Here is a 15,631-nt window from a genome sequence, read left to right as displayed (position 1 = left end):
CGGAGGAACATCTTTCCTCTGTTCTCCATCAATTCCCTACTCTCCAGTTAGAATAATTTTGAATAGTAAAATTGGAAAAAGGATATAAATCAAATATGCAGAAAATTCACTAGATTTTTCTGACCAGTTCAACCTATGTGAACTATTAGGGAAATACATGGAAACTTCATTCCCATTGGCACTCAAAGTCTCTGGTTAGGCAATTCTTAGGAAGATGAGGAACAAGATGAAAAAATAAGGAATGGTATCAATTGCAAGACAAAAATTGGAGAAGGATCCAAGTAAATTTCTTCATTGGGCTGCTGAAAATATTCAGCCTACTAAAATGCGGAGACTACTTTCCAAAAAGGCCACTAATGTGAATACTAGGGATGATGATGAGTATACCCCTCTTCATCAGGAAGCCTACAGTGGACACTTAGACATTGTCCGTGAGTTGGTGGCTCAAGTGGCAAATGCAATAACTGTAGATGGCTGGACAACCCTGCACATTGTATATATGCAGAATAATACCAGAGTGGCTTCTTTCTTACTTCATCATGATACAGATACCAATGCCCAAACTAAAGGCCTCTTGCTGCTGAGAATTGAGATAGCAAAGATACAATGGACCTCTGCCACTGACTGGCTCTGTCGGGACGATGGAGGACACCTAGTGGAGGAACTGGAACAGGTGGGGAGATGGCAAACAGACAACTCACACAGAAGAGGAGTGAATGCTGAGTGTGATTTATTGCAGAGGATAACACGCTTTTATAGCTAAAGTCTCCATGAGAAAGGGCAAAAAGTTACACAATCTTGCTGCAAGGCTTCATTTTGGGGTGTTCACCAGCTGGTCGCCTGATCTTGTTTTTTGGATTACCAGCTACGACAATAGGCACTTGTTTTCGGCTTTACCTCTATTTTTAAGAAATACAATTGGTTTTGATGTTTATCACCTATTAACCATTAACCAGAGCACACAGGCAAGGTGCTGGATAGAAAGGCATGAACTCTAGTACTTTATAGTTACTTTTGTTTAGTTTTGTACTTTATATGTTTCAAATCTTTTTTAAGCAATTGTGCTTCTTTGCCATTCTTTAGAGGGTCCCCAATTTGTGGCCAAAATAATGATATTTAGTATAGTTAGTTAAATCTGGCCATATATCAAATTTAAGCTCATAGTGTCTTTTCTGTAACCCTTTCACATAATCGTTTACTCTTCTCCATAGAGGCCTTAACTGTCTCATAAGATCTTTCTTGTTCCTTCTTTGATAGTAAGTACCAAGGAGACCTAGATCTAGCAAGTCTCTCAGTAAATGAAAGAGAGTAATAGGAAGTTTTTTCTTCTAAGTAGTTTTCCCAATGGTTGCCATACTTATCATACACACCTGTAAAAGTCTATGGATCTGGGGGAAGTCTTTGGGGTCCTCTAGATAATGGAGGATCCCACCATTTTCCTCTGATAAGCCATTGCCACCTTCCATCTACCAACTTTTTAAGAATCTTCTTTAGCTTTTGGTCTAAATATCCCTCTACATCTTTCTTATCTACAGGATATCTATATGAGTCTATTGTATATGCTTTAGGATTAAAGGGAAGTCTCCAGTAGCCATACACTCTTTTTGCTCTAGCCATGCCTACAGCTTCCTGTAAATCTCTTACAAACAATTCCTTCTGCTGAAGTGATGCCATGAACCCCCCCAATACTTTTATATTTACTTATGACTTGTCTAATAGCTTCCATAAGAGGGGCTTGTACCGTAGGACTTAACTCTGGTGAGTTAGTCATATTCTCAGGACACTCATCGGATGTTGGAGTCATCAACACTTTTAAGAAAGAGCCTTGAATAAGGGAACATTGAGCATGAATAAGTAGAACAAGCAGCAGGAACAGTAAAAGATTATTAGGCACTGCTATACAGTGAAGAAAAGCAAAACAGGAACAGAAACACATCTTTCCAAGGGGCTTGACCGCCTTTCCAGGAGGTAGGCCTCTTTGAAGCCCCATTCTCTGAGGTAGACTTCAGTGCAGTCCCATTCTCAGAGATAGACCTCTTTGAAGCCCCATTCTCTGAGGTAGACTTTGGTGATGTCCCATTCTCAGAGATAGGCCTCTTTGAAGCCCCATTCTCTGAGGTATACTTTGGTGAAGTCCCATTCTCAGAGATAGGCTTCTGGGAAGACCCATTCTCAGGTCTGAATGCAGGTGTTCCATGCTAAGCTGACTCCACCGGAGTAGGCATGGCATTTGCCCCTTTTTTATATGTTAGATGTGCCAGAGAAATTTCTTCTCATATAGAGAAGATGGAGCAGAAGACTAGTTTGAAGAGGACTGGAAAGACAACAAGAATACATATAAAAATAAGTATTATGACTTCAAATGCAATCAAGTAGTGCCACCAATCTAAAGGATTAAGACTTTTTAATCCTCTCTGTAAGTCTGCTGCCAAAGAATTTATCCCCACGGTTTCCAAATGAGCTTGACTAAGGGCTGAGATGTCTTCCTGTAGCTATCCTATCTCATGAATTAAGCTATTGTCCTTCCAGAATTTTTGTAAATGCACTTTGGTAACTTCCCAATCTAAGCTCTCATTATAAGGTAATGGGGTATCACAAAAATATTTAAATGACTGATGACAGCTACTTGTCCGCTGGGTTTTTAGATTATTGACTTCAGTCCTTAACTTTAAGACTACTTTTTCCAAAGCCTCTATTTTGTTTTTTTTAAATTTTGGATCAATAATTTTTTGCTCTGTTAATGTTAGAGAAACATCCTTATTTAACTCATTAACAAAATGTGCTGGGCCTTTTCAACCAGCTTCTTGATCTTTCCCCATATAGGTGGTGTTGCAGTTTTTGTTGAATTAGCCTGTGGTGGTAATAGAGAGAGAGTCTTTATCTTCTGCTCCAGTTTTCTCTGCTGATGTATTTTCATTTTCTTCCTGTCTCTTTTTTGGGCCCGAGAAAGGCCTGATGAGTCTGTTTGGGACCCAAATGGGGGATTCCGCATTCTGTGGGAAAACATAAGCATAGCCTCTCCCGGATGTTAACAGGATGTCTGGCCCACGCCAGGTTCCAGTAAGTAGATCCTTCCATTTTAGTAAAGGAAAAGTTGTGGTTTTTTCCATGCCCCAATGTCTCATCATTGGGGTTATTCCTTGCTCATCAGCATTGAAATGATTAAGAACCAGTAAAGCATGGTTGAGTGTAATGGGGGAAGTATTGCTTCTCTCCTCCCTGTCTAATTCTTGTCAATTGACTTTTTAAGGTCTGATGAGCTCGTTTTATGATTGCTTGGCCTTGTGGATTACACGGAATCCCTGTTTTGTGCACGATTTTCCATTGTGCACAAAATTTAGCAAAAGCATTGGAGGTGTATGCTGGTCCATTATCAGTTTTTATTTCCTTAGGAATTCCTAGGTCTACAAAGGCTTTAACCAAATGTTGAATAACATCTTTCACAGCCACTCCAGAATGGGCTGTAGCAACCATAACATGAGAATAAGTATTTATAGTAACATGGACAAAGGAGATTTTCCCAAATTTTGTTACATAAGTAACATCCATTTGCCACAGAACTCTAGGCTTTAAGCCTCTAGGATTAACTCCCATTTTTTGTGGATGAAAAACTTCCGGGCATGCCTCACATTCCCTTACAATTTGTCTTGCCTGTTCTCAGGACACTTGAAACATCTTTCTTAAGGCATGAGCATTCTGATGGTGTAGTCTATGACTTTCCTGAGCTTCCTCTAAAGCTGACATTACATGACTTTCCTTAGTTAATAAGTCTGCTAACTTGTTCCCTTGAGACAAAGGTACAGGGAGATTACTATGCCCCCTGATGTGTCCCACAAATGCCTTTGTCGTTTTTTGTTGTAATAGCTGTTTTAATTTTATTAATTACTCTTTTACTTTAGAATGACCAGTAACTAAGGCTGTTTCAATGGCAGGAAACAAGGAAACCACATAGCGGGAATCTGTGTAAAGTTTAAACTCTTCTGAATAATTTTGAAAGGCTAGCAGAACTGCAATAATCTGTTGTGCAGATACAGTTGGGTCAGAAGATATTAATGGTGGTTTTGTACTGCAATAAACCACAGACTTTCCGCTAGAAGATCCATCTGTAAAAATAGTTAATGCCCCGCCCAAAGGTTCTGTAACCAAAACCTTTGGAAATATCACAGGGGTTTCATTATAAAAGGATGTTGGGGCATATGAAAGCTTATTTTACCTGTGTAAGTTAATACAGCAATTTCCAATCATCATCAAATCGTATCAAATGATCTAATTGTTTCTTATTATAAGGGATAATAATGTTAGGTATTTCTTGGCCAAATAATTCTCTAGCTCTTAATTTAGCCTTTAAAATCAAATTAGCACATAAAAAAGGGATATGAAGCAACTGCTTTTCCAGGGTTATGGGAATAATGGATCCATTCTAGTATCCCATCCTGCCAAAAACATCCTGTGGGAGTAAAACTTGTAGCCAGAATTATAAAGGACCATGTTTGTGCAATATTAATTTTCTGTATTTTAGCTGTTTTCAATGCTTTTTCTACCAATTTTATACAGGATAAGGGGGCAGGAGTTATTTTTCTGGTAGATTTAGGATTAGGGTCTCCGTCCAACATTTTCATCAAAGGATCTAATTGTCCTGTAGTTATTTTTAAACTAGGCCGAATCCAATTAATATTCCCTAATAATTTTTGGAAATCATTTAATGTTTTTCATTTATCTATTCTAACTTGTGTCTTTTGAGACATAATATAATCATGTCCAATCACTTTTCCCAGATAATTTAAAGGTCATTCATGTTGAACTTTATCAGGAGCTATTATCAAACCGAATTTTGTTAATTTTTCTACCATATCCTGTAATATTTTTTCTGTCTTTTCTCTAGTTTCATCGGCCATAAGTATATCATCCATATAATGAATAATATATGCCCCTGGATATTTTTCTCTAATTTGTTCTATAGCCCTTTTCACATATTGTTGAAATAAGGTAGGGCTGTTTTTCATGCCCTGAGGTAGCACTTTCCATTGGTACCTATTATAAGTTTGTTTAAAATTAGCCGAAGGGACACTGAAAGCAAAACTCTTGGAATCTTCTGGTTGTAATGTTATTGTAAAAAAGCAATCCTGTAAGTTTATTATTATTATGTATCTACCCTGTGGGACTGCAACAGGAGAGGGTAGACCTGGTTGAAGGGCTCCCATGTCTTGCATGGTCTCATTAATGGCCCTTAGATCTTGTAATAATCTCCATTTTCCTGACTTCTTTTTTAATTACCAAAAATGGAGTATTCCATGAACTGGTAGTCTTTTCTATTCTTCCCTTGACTCAATTGTTCTTGAACTAAGTCCTGTATGGCTTGAACCTTTTCTTGAGTTAGGGGCCACTGATTAATCCATACAAGATCAACACTTTCCCATATTATTTTGTCAGCATAAAGCTGTTCCTCAGTGGCCCCTGTGAAAAATTTTGCTCCTTCGACGAGGAGTCTATTTGTCCTATTTTATTTTCATGTCTTGCATGATGTCTCTGCCCCATAAAGAAAAGGGCAAGGTGGGAATAACATAAGGTTTGAAGTGGCCTTACTGCCCTTCACATACCCATTTGAGTCTCTGAGCTGACTAAGCTACATTAGAAGCCATCCCTAATCCAATTAAGGAAGAAAAGTCTCTTGCACTGGCCAGGCCATAGGACAATCTTTTCCAGCTATACAGGATCTGTCAGCTCCTGTGTCTAAGAGTCCTGTCATTTGTTTTCCATTGACTTTAATGGCCTTGTAAGGCCTTTTATCTGTAATTTCCTGAACCCAGGCTACAGTATCTGTGGTGCCAAACCCTCCTTTACTGTTTTGAGTCAGTGTGGGATTTAGCAAGTTTAGATATGAGAGTAAAATATTTGGGCAAGCCTCTGCCCTTTATTAACTTGAATAGTCTCTTTTAGAGACCTTATCATGACCTTTATAGTGGTAGGCCTGTCTGAGTCTATTACACCTGGTAATACCTCAAAATTCTTTTTATAATTTGAGCCACCAGCGTACGGCAACACCAATACTTACTGTAAAAAATTCATGAATTCCGTGGAATTCTTCCAAGTGAATTACCTGCATTGGATGTCAAAATGTATTCAAGAGTTTTTGTATACATGTATAATGATTTCTGCAGAGTTTGTGAAATTTTAATCAGAAATAATTTTAACTTATCTGTTTAAATGAATAGTACAGAAACAAAAGTATTTCTGGTGCTTGTCTGAAAAAGAATATTTTAAACGATTCTCTGTTTGTATAATTTGTCCTTTCAGATTGTATTCCATATAGAAAGTTTTAGATTCCTTTTTTTCCTAGGTCCTAACATTATTTTTCTTTGGGATAAAATGACAATGTTGTCTAATTTCAAAAGTTTTGTAAAGTTTATGGTATGTAAACGCCTTTCTGAGGTGAAGATTTAATACACTGATGTCAAACTAAATTTGATTATATGAATTACGTGTGTTGTTACACTTGTTATTTTGTAATCAACTTTTTAATAACTGTTTTTCATTTCTTGCATCTGAAGAAAGAAAAATACGGAATACTTCACAAATTTTCATATCATCCTTGTGCAATTGCCATGTTAATCTCTGTATTGTAATTTGGGAATACCTGCTGCTGAAGCATGTAGTATCTCAAATTTAAGCAGTTAATGATGCAATCTTTATACAGACTTATATCTATGGTTGCCTACTTGTAATAAGGAAACTATATTGTTCCTGACAATGCTACTGATCTTATTTCCCTAAAATTCTGTGAATAGTGGAAAAAAATATATTGTTCATGTTAATGCTCACATTTGCAAATTTTTTTTGTCAATGACAATTTTAAGTCTTTTTCATTTGGAATTTGATCATACTTTCAATAATTTATTGCTAGGTCCAAAGGTGATGGCTTTTTCATGTACTAATTGATCCAACTGAATTAGCTTTGTGGAGCTAATGGATTCAAAGTAAGCCTTGCTTAAGAGCTACTTCTAACCTTCTGCAGTTGACATTTTCCCAAGTGAGGTCTTACTGGCACAAATGTCTACCTGACCCTTTATTCTTCTTCCATGTAGGAACAGACCAATCAGAATATCTTACCCTGACACCATAGATTGTTTTACTTGAACAAAACTAATCTTAGTTACAAGGGATCATAGAGAGATGAACAGTTCAGACATAACTGTTCAGACTAGAAGGTATTTTATCAAAATATAATTGTTTATTATATCTAACATTTCAAAAGTAACTAAAGCCAAGAAGGGGAAAAAATTGATCATATTCATGATTACTTAATATCCTGGCCTGTCTACCATCCTACCAGGCAGGAAGTTACACTACTGCATTTCTATCACCAAATATTTTCATAGTTGCAGGAGAAGTCCAGATGTTTCTTCTCATTATTAGGCCTTAAATTGTTAATGTTTTCATCACAGTGTTTTCTCTTGCCTACAGGCTGTAAATCTACAAATAGTAAAGCTTTAGGTCCAACTCTATCAAACACTGAGGTAGAGATAATGTAATAATACTTTAAAACAGAGTTGCCTTTAATAATGTAACCACAACAGAACAATGCAAAACATGTGTCTTTTTTCTTATATTATACATAGTTATATATTTTATATTTATATGTGCTGATTTTATATTTCACACAATGAAACTTACTAGAATTAGTTGATAATTTCACAAATAAATTAAAATTTATTTATTCCAATAAATAGAATTGGAATATAAATAATTAGGTTTAAAATGTATATTAGAATATAAAAAGTATCAACGCAGTGTCTTTGGTATAAACTTGTGATACATTCAAACTGTTCTTGGTTTTCTGAATTCACATGGTAAAAAATCAATTTTGTTTTCCTCTAATCTATAAGGGATTTTACTCTGCTTCTCTGTTTATTGTTTTAATTCACTGATTCCAAACTGTTTTTCTCCGTATTTCTGAAGCATTCCTACTGATTATGCCCAAATTTTTCTGATAAGATGTCTAACAAATATTATTCTTCTGCACGACCCAATGATTCCTAGGATCCCAGGTACCAGTTACCTGCATCATCAGATAACAAGGGCAAGACTTCTCACATAGGCCCATGCAACATGCAACAAAGTAATTGAAGACCCATTTCAATTTCTCATTTCCTATATTTCAGGGCCCCAGTTCCTTGAGATGCAGGATTTAGCAGTAAGCAATTGTGAAATGCAAGGCAACTTAAAATGAAAGATGAGATCACAAATTTTGAGAGTATGTACTATGATTCAAACATTCAACTTACAGATGGCCAGCCCATATCAGTGAACAAGTTTACAAGGTGTCATAAGATTATTTTTAATACCCCTCCCCTATGATTAATGAAATATTTTAGTCCAGCATAAGTGGGCCAAAAAATAGTTCCTGGAAGGATAGATCCATAATTGGTCTACCAAGATCCAGAAAAATTTACTTAGAGTTCAAATATAATTCAGAAAAAACTTTGAGAAGATCCTTAGTGCTGCAAAACACTGGGACTTCACTACAACATGGCTCAGTGGTATAAAATGTCACTCTCAAACCAATGATAATCTACATTTAATCGACTGAAAGTTATTCCTTTACACATTAACTTTTTAAAATCACATATGCTAAAATAACATTTGACAAGTAGATGATACTTAGTGACATTACAAGTTTTTCAAGTGTAGGGAGCAAGTTATAATAGAGTTGAATTATTTACCCAGCACTAATGCCAAACACGTTCAACCATTCATTGAAGTCTAGAAATAGTACCAACCACAATTTGTGTTTTTCAGTAGGAGCCTTCCAGAAATGTGTTAAATAGATCATCCTGCCAAATTTCAAACCAAAACGTTTGCTAATAAAGTAAATGTCATCATTTAATAAGGCACATTTTAAAATGTCACAAATAGTTGTCTTATCATATGTAATATTATGTTTTCCCTATCTGTGTAACATAGGGAGAAATATGACTTTAGGTCTTGAATATGGGTACTCATCAGAGATATGACGAACATAAAATCTGTCTTCTATTTCTATCACATTCCTATATAGGAATAAATTTTAGTTTTCTTCTTTTTCCAAAACTTATAGGTAGTAAAAATATTATACCATGTAAAATAAAACAATCACACCACTGTACAAAGCTATTTATAGAAATTGGTAGCTAGGAGTACATTCTATGCATTTTTTAACTTTCTTTTTGACTGAAGATTAATCTTCCAAATGGATGAGAATAAAATCATGTTTAGGTGCTTCACGTCTCCAGTCTTGCAAATTGTTACTGCAGATGAATGAATTATGGAAATATAAGCTGACATCAGTTCAAGCATATGCAGAATGGAAACTCCCTGAAATGTATATAAACCTTTCAAAGTATTAATAGACAGTTTAACAGGATGACTATCAGGAAGTTGAAAACAGAAAGAAATTATAGTAAAGACATAGAATGAATGAAAAATGAACAAGGGGCAAGTACAGCTAGAATACTCAATGTACACATATGATAAAGGAAGTGGTAAATCTGAAATAAATATTGGAGAAGCATTTGGTTGAGAATGATGGAAGGAGTGACTCTGATCCAAGAGCAATGGACAATTAGATGGATATATTTAATTGTTACACACTTGCACAACCTTTTGAAATTCAGTTTAAAAACACAACAAAAAACAAAAACACACAAAAATCACAACCAACCAGAAATCTCTAGAGAGTATGAATATTTCCTCCCAAAATTTTAAGCAGTTAATGAAGGGTAGTCTTGGGAAAAGCAAACAACGCTATCCAAAGAGAGGTTTGGGATAGGGGAGAATTTTGAACAGATTTAAATAGATTGTCTAAGGTTATAAATCACAATCACCTACATCTCCTGCAAATAGTATCTTTTTCTAGGAGTTCTCTGTCTGAACTGGATAATCCAGTCGTGAGACACACTTGATAGCTTGTGAAGATAGAATGGAAGAAACAAGATCAAGAATGCATTACTCCACTGGAGAGAAAACAATCCTCCATATTTTCTCTAATCTTTCTTCACTACTCTTTCTTCATACTTTTAAGTCAATTGATTTTGAATTATATTTTTCCTTCTTTCTTCTGGCAAAGTAATTTGTCAAAGTAATTCATTAAATATTATTTGCCATTTTCTTCTTTCATGCTGATTAATTGGCCAGGCGAGTCTATGAAACTTCCCTCTTGCACTTGGTTGCCATGAAACAACATCTATGTCAATGAGAAGAAGTCTAATGTAAAACTTTGTCTCCAGAAAACAGTCCAAGAAGCTGTGATCATAAATATTTGGCTGTATTTTTTCTCTTACCTTGAAAGTCTTCTTGTGTCTAAAGTGCCACAAACATAAGTACTCCATCACTTTTTGGTTCAGTCAATTCTAACCTAAAAGATATATTTTGCTAAGAAATGCTTAGAGGAAACTGAAAAATACTGCACTTTTATCTTCTATGGTAAGACTCTCCTTAGATACCATATCAGGAACAATGAAGTTATTCTATGCAAAATTATTTCAATAGATTATTTTTCTCTTGGTCTTTCATTTGTTCACCAAGATGTATGGAGGAGAGTAGAGTTAAATCACCTATACCTAGAAATACAGTGACTGTTACAAAAGGTCAATTCTTCTATGTCCTGCTTCCATGTCCTCCTCTTAGCTCTTGCCTGATTTCCAATTAATCACAGCATCTTGGCTTCAAGTTTAGTGAAGCTGAAGGACTATATGGGCTCCACCACTGTTAAATCTTCATGATTTGTCTTTGAAAACTCTTTAAGTTGCCTCTTTTGGATGTGGAATGTATTTCCATGTCTCCACTCAATCTGTTCGGCATTGTAGTGAGCCAAATAGGCTCTGTAAAATCAATTTAGTTATTAAAAATATTAACACGATTTAGGGCTGGGAAGTTGGCTCTTTGGTAGAGTGCTTGCCTTGAATGCCTGAGACCCTGGGTTTGATTCCTCAGCACCACATAAGCAAGAAGAAAAAAAGCCGAAAGTGGCGCTGTGGCTCAAGTGGTAGAGCACTAGCCTTGACCTGAAGACCTGAGGGACCCAGGCCCAGAGTTCAGGCCCCACGACCGGACCCTCCAAAAAATATTAATACAATTTATATAAAATGTTTGGACTCCCTTCACTGCTAAAGCCAATACGCTTAGCTAGGGCTTCTAAGAACTATGTTTTCTTACCTTTTCCATTTGCTCAATTCTTTTCTGAACCCAAAACATTTTGGCTTATGTAATAAGAGAAGTCTTCACTATCTCATGTTATTAAAGATATTATTTTTTGTGATCCACTTAGAAATGTGAAATCATTGGTTTGAATTATATAATCAGATTTTTTTTCTGTTTCACTGCTTCAAATGCAAAGACATTGTGGAAAGTGTTACAAACAGAAATGTGTAAACCCAACACCTTCTTGCATTTTGGAGGGCACTTTCTCCCTAAATATTTTGACTCAAATTATCTTTTTCAGAGAATTACTGTTTGGTAATTAAAGGTAAATTCAAAAATTTTGATGTCTTATTTTTTAAGAACTTGAATTTAAATTCCAATACAACCTTGTTTCACACAGTGAGAATATAGTTCCTGGGTCAGGACGATTCCAAGGGAACCTACAGGATTTACAGCAATGTTTCTGAGGTTTGTTTAGTGTGAAAAAGAGCCATCTTCACCCACATTGCTTCCTCTCTACTAAGTCTCCATGGATTTCTTTGCATGAAAGCCTATTCTCCCAGGAAATTTTAAATTTTCTTAATAGGCTAAGTTGTTAAAAATTTTGAAAAATTCAAATTTACCTGTCATAACTTTAAAACTCTTGAAATTCCTTTATCAGAACCGCGAATTCACCAATCCTAATTCCACCTTTACCATCCAAAAGTTAACATGCTCTTTTCATGATATAGTGTCCATGCAACTATTATTTTCCAGTAGCTTTGTACTGCGCATATATAGGCATATAAGCTGATGCTAAGCAAAATGAATTCCAAGATATGGAACCATAGTTTTTTTATTTGTGGTTGTTGTTTTTGTTGAACTATGTGACTTGTTTTCTTTGGGTTTTTCCCCTATAGTTCATTCCTGCTGTATTTGATTTTGTATTATGTATGCATTTCCCTTAAATAGGGAAGGGAAGAGGAAAAGCAAAATGGTGAGACAAAAGGCAAAGGGAAAACCAATGCAATAGCAATACTCACAAGACAATATGTTGGAAATGTACCTCATAAATTGTGAGTGGTGAAGGGGTGAAGGAAAACTGTGAGAAAAATGAAGGAGGGGTAACAAGTTTGAAGTGTTTTTTATTCACTACCTTACAATTACTGTAACCTCACTGTACATCAATTTGATAATGAAATTGAAAAAATAAGCTGCGTAAAATGTAATTTTACTGTATTGGCACAGTAAATATTATTCTTTATGTAGCAATATTTTAAAAATCAATTCTATTTGACATCTAATTCAAATTGATTACCTCTTTTTTACCAGAGGGTCATCAACGTGATTGTTATCCAACTAGAAAATATTTTCATAATATACTTGCCAAATTTTTCGAAAAAGAATAAATTTATTACTTTCTTATTCTAAAACAGAAAAACAATTTAATGCTATGGAAACCCATAACTTTTAAAATTAAATAATTTGTTAAGAGGACAGAGTATATATTTTCTTCAAAATTCATATGACAAATAACTACACATAATTACTCATTTTTAAATTCTCAACATTCCATACGTTAGAGATTCAAAATAGTACTTTTTTGCATGTTATAAAATTCTGCAATAGATCCAGTTTCCAATGGAGTGTACAGATTGAGAAGTCAATAGAAAAATAGCCACATTCTGGTAGAGGATAAAACTATGAAGCATCTGTAATAATTCGTCAAGAGTAAGCATTTTTTTATCAGAGTAATCTGTTATTTCTATGACTATCAATCCCAACATTTATGCCATGAAGTCATCCTAGCCCAACAGTTTCGAACTTGTAAGGGGCACCCTGAAATTCTTAATTCATATTATGAATAGCTTATCTGTATTGTGAAAAATACTACACCTCTGCTAATGTGAAGCCCTCCGTGTTCTGGAAAGAATACCACAATAACCTGAGATGCATAATTTTTCCTCCACTGGTATTCTTGAGATCATCTCACTTGCAAATATTATTTATATTTATACATTTTTAATTATCATAGATATTCAGGAAGCTAAGATTGGAAAATTATGGTTCAAAGCCCACCCTGGCAGGAAGGTTTCTTAGAATCGTATCTCCAATATACTTCTCCACAAAAGCCAGACACAAGTGGCACTGAGGTTGAAGTGGTAGGGCATGAGCCTTGAGCATAAACATGCTCAGAGACACTGTCCAGGCCAAGAGTTCAAGCTCTAGGCAAACCAATAAAACAAAAACAATGTTGAGTACAAACCCCAAACCTAGCATTTTTCTCAATGTATACAGAGGCACGTAAATAAGGAAATGGCTTCCTGTGTTACTTAGAGGTTGAAAAAAGAAGATGTCACACAACTACTCTCTTCATACCATTTTAAACCAAACCCTCAAAAATTGCTGTTTTTCTTTTTTTTTTTTTTTTTTCAGGTAAGGGGTAGGTTTATTCAGTAGGCCTGCTGGGACCAGGCAAGGTTGGCACTCCACGTGGCTGGGAATTAGAAAGAGCTGGAAAAGAGAGGAAAGAGCTAGAGCAGAGAGAACTAGAAAAGAACAGAGAGAGGTAAGAACAGAGAGAGACAGCTAGAATAGAACAGAGAGAGAGAGAGCTAGAAATGAACAGAGAGAGCAGAGAGCTAGAAACGAACAGAGAGAGCACCTGGGCCTGTGGTAGGCCTTATCTAGGGTATGGGCGGGGAAAGGTGTGGCCACATCAAATTCAGATGTGACCTCTTCTAGGTGTCCCAGTTGCCTAGGTAACGCAGGTACTGGGTGGAGACTTTGCTGTGAGGAGGGTGGAGTCTGCTAGCCATCCAGGAGTGGACCTTACATTCCAGCCTTTTAATAATCTTGAAATAGGGCAAGGATTCTCTCTGGCTACTTCCTGCTGACAAGGGGCATCGACAATAGGGGCAAAAGGCTGGAATTTGGTCCCCTCCCATAAGGCAGTGAGCAGTAGCTGTCCCTTGGTGGATTGAGTCCTTGGGTGAAGTCTGGAGAAGTCTCATGAGCATTGAGCGGCTGGAAAAAAAAATACTAAACGGCAAATAAATGGCAAGAGGAAGGACTTGGGGCTGAAAATGTTGGTAGAAATGTCCCTAGCTACTTCTGACATCTGGCGACTAAGTAGAGAAGTCAGATGACAAAGGCAAGAATATAAATTCCTGTTCAGTTAATAGGTAGACAGGTATAACCATTGGCTGGGTAGGCTTCTTACTTCCACTGACCTCCCGGCTCTGGTTAAATTTGAAAGGGCAGGCACAAAGTAGCTGATGTGATATTATCTCCTCTTAGTCCTCTCCATGTTTCCTTGTTCCCCAGACTGGCTGAGTCTAGGTGCTCGTTGCTCGGATGGCTTCTCCCAGTTGGTATTCAAGATTTGAACTCCATGCCTGGGCAGCGTCCCTGAGCACTTCTGCTCAAGCAGTTCTACCACGTTGAGTTACAATAACACTTCCAGTGTTCAAGGAGGTTTGAACTCAAGGCCTGGGCACTGTCCCTGAGCACTTCTGCTCAAGGCTAGAACTGAACCACTTTGAGTTATAGTATCACTTGCAGAGTTTAGCTGGGAGATGGAGTCTTAGGGATTTTTCAGCCCGAGCTGGCTTTGAACTGAAATCTTTGGCACAAAAGCCCTTTACTATTTCCAATTAAAGCAACAAGGAGATCAAGTGGAATAAGTAGAGCTTACCTGCTCCTATCAAGAACTGACCAACAAATATTCTGCAATGACAAAACTCATTAGACGTGATGAGAATTTTAGCATAGATATGCCCAGTATTTTAGAACCATGTAGTCAGTAGTAGAATACACAACACAAAACAAAAAAGGCAAATCTCAAAACCTAAAATTTTGACAACATTTAGACATCTTTGCTAACAAAGCACTTCAGATGGTTGGGCCTCAGTTACCAGGGCCAGAGTAGAGAAGTGGTGTGGACATGGATGTGAAGGCCAGCAATGGTATCGATGCGCTGTTTCCGCCGCAGACAGACTGGTTAGCAAAAGGCCGTCAGAACTGTCGGTATTCCTCAGGGCAAAAAAGGAAAAAGCAAACAAAAAAAGAAAAAAGAGGGAAAAAAAACCAGAGAGAAATCCCAGCTATCCTGACTTTAAGCTCTTTATCCGAGTCACGGCACCATTTATGTTAGGTTTTTTAAAAAGAGGTAACCAAGGAAGGACAGCACCAGCATGCACGTGGTATTCAGGTAAGGGGTAGGTTTATTCAGTAGGCCTGCTGGGACCAGGCAAGGTTGGCACTCCACGTGGCTGAGAATGAGAGAGAGCTTGAAAAGAGAGGAAAGAGCTAGAGCAGAGAGAGCTAGAAAAGAACAGAGAGAGAGAGGTAAGAACAGAGAGAGAGAGCTAGGATAGAACAGAGAGAGAGAGAGATAGAAATGAACAGAGAGAGCAGAGAGCTAGAAACAGGAAATTGTTGTTTTTCTAAATTTATAAATTAATATCATCCATTT

The 15,631-nt window shown here is 36.6% G+C and overlaps 1 pseudogene; it reads right to left on the bottom strand.

Moving 5' to 3' along the window:
• Positions 1–6,552: 6,552 nt before the first annotated feature.
• On the bottom strand, positions 6,553–6,649 carry LOC138826621 (U6 spliceosomal RNA; annotated as a pseudogene).
• Between the last annotated feature and the right edge of the window lie 8,982 nt (positions 6,650–15,631).

This window comes from Dipodomys merriami, unplaced genomic scaffold, assembly GCF_024711535.1.
Source record: "Dipodomys merriami isolate MVZ:Mamm:240054 unplaced genomic scaffold, mDipMer1.0.p SCAF_1458, whole genome shotgun sequence".
Classification (NCBI taxonomy): domain Eukaryota; kingdom Metazoa; phylum Chordata; class Mammalia; order Rodentia; family Heteromyidae; genus Dipodomys; species Dipodomys merriami.
The sequence above is the reverse complement of the archived record's forward strand: the minus strand, read 5'-3'. Positions and strand labels throughout refer to the sequence as shown.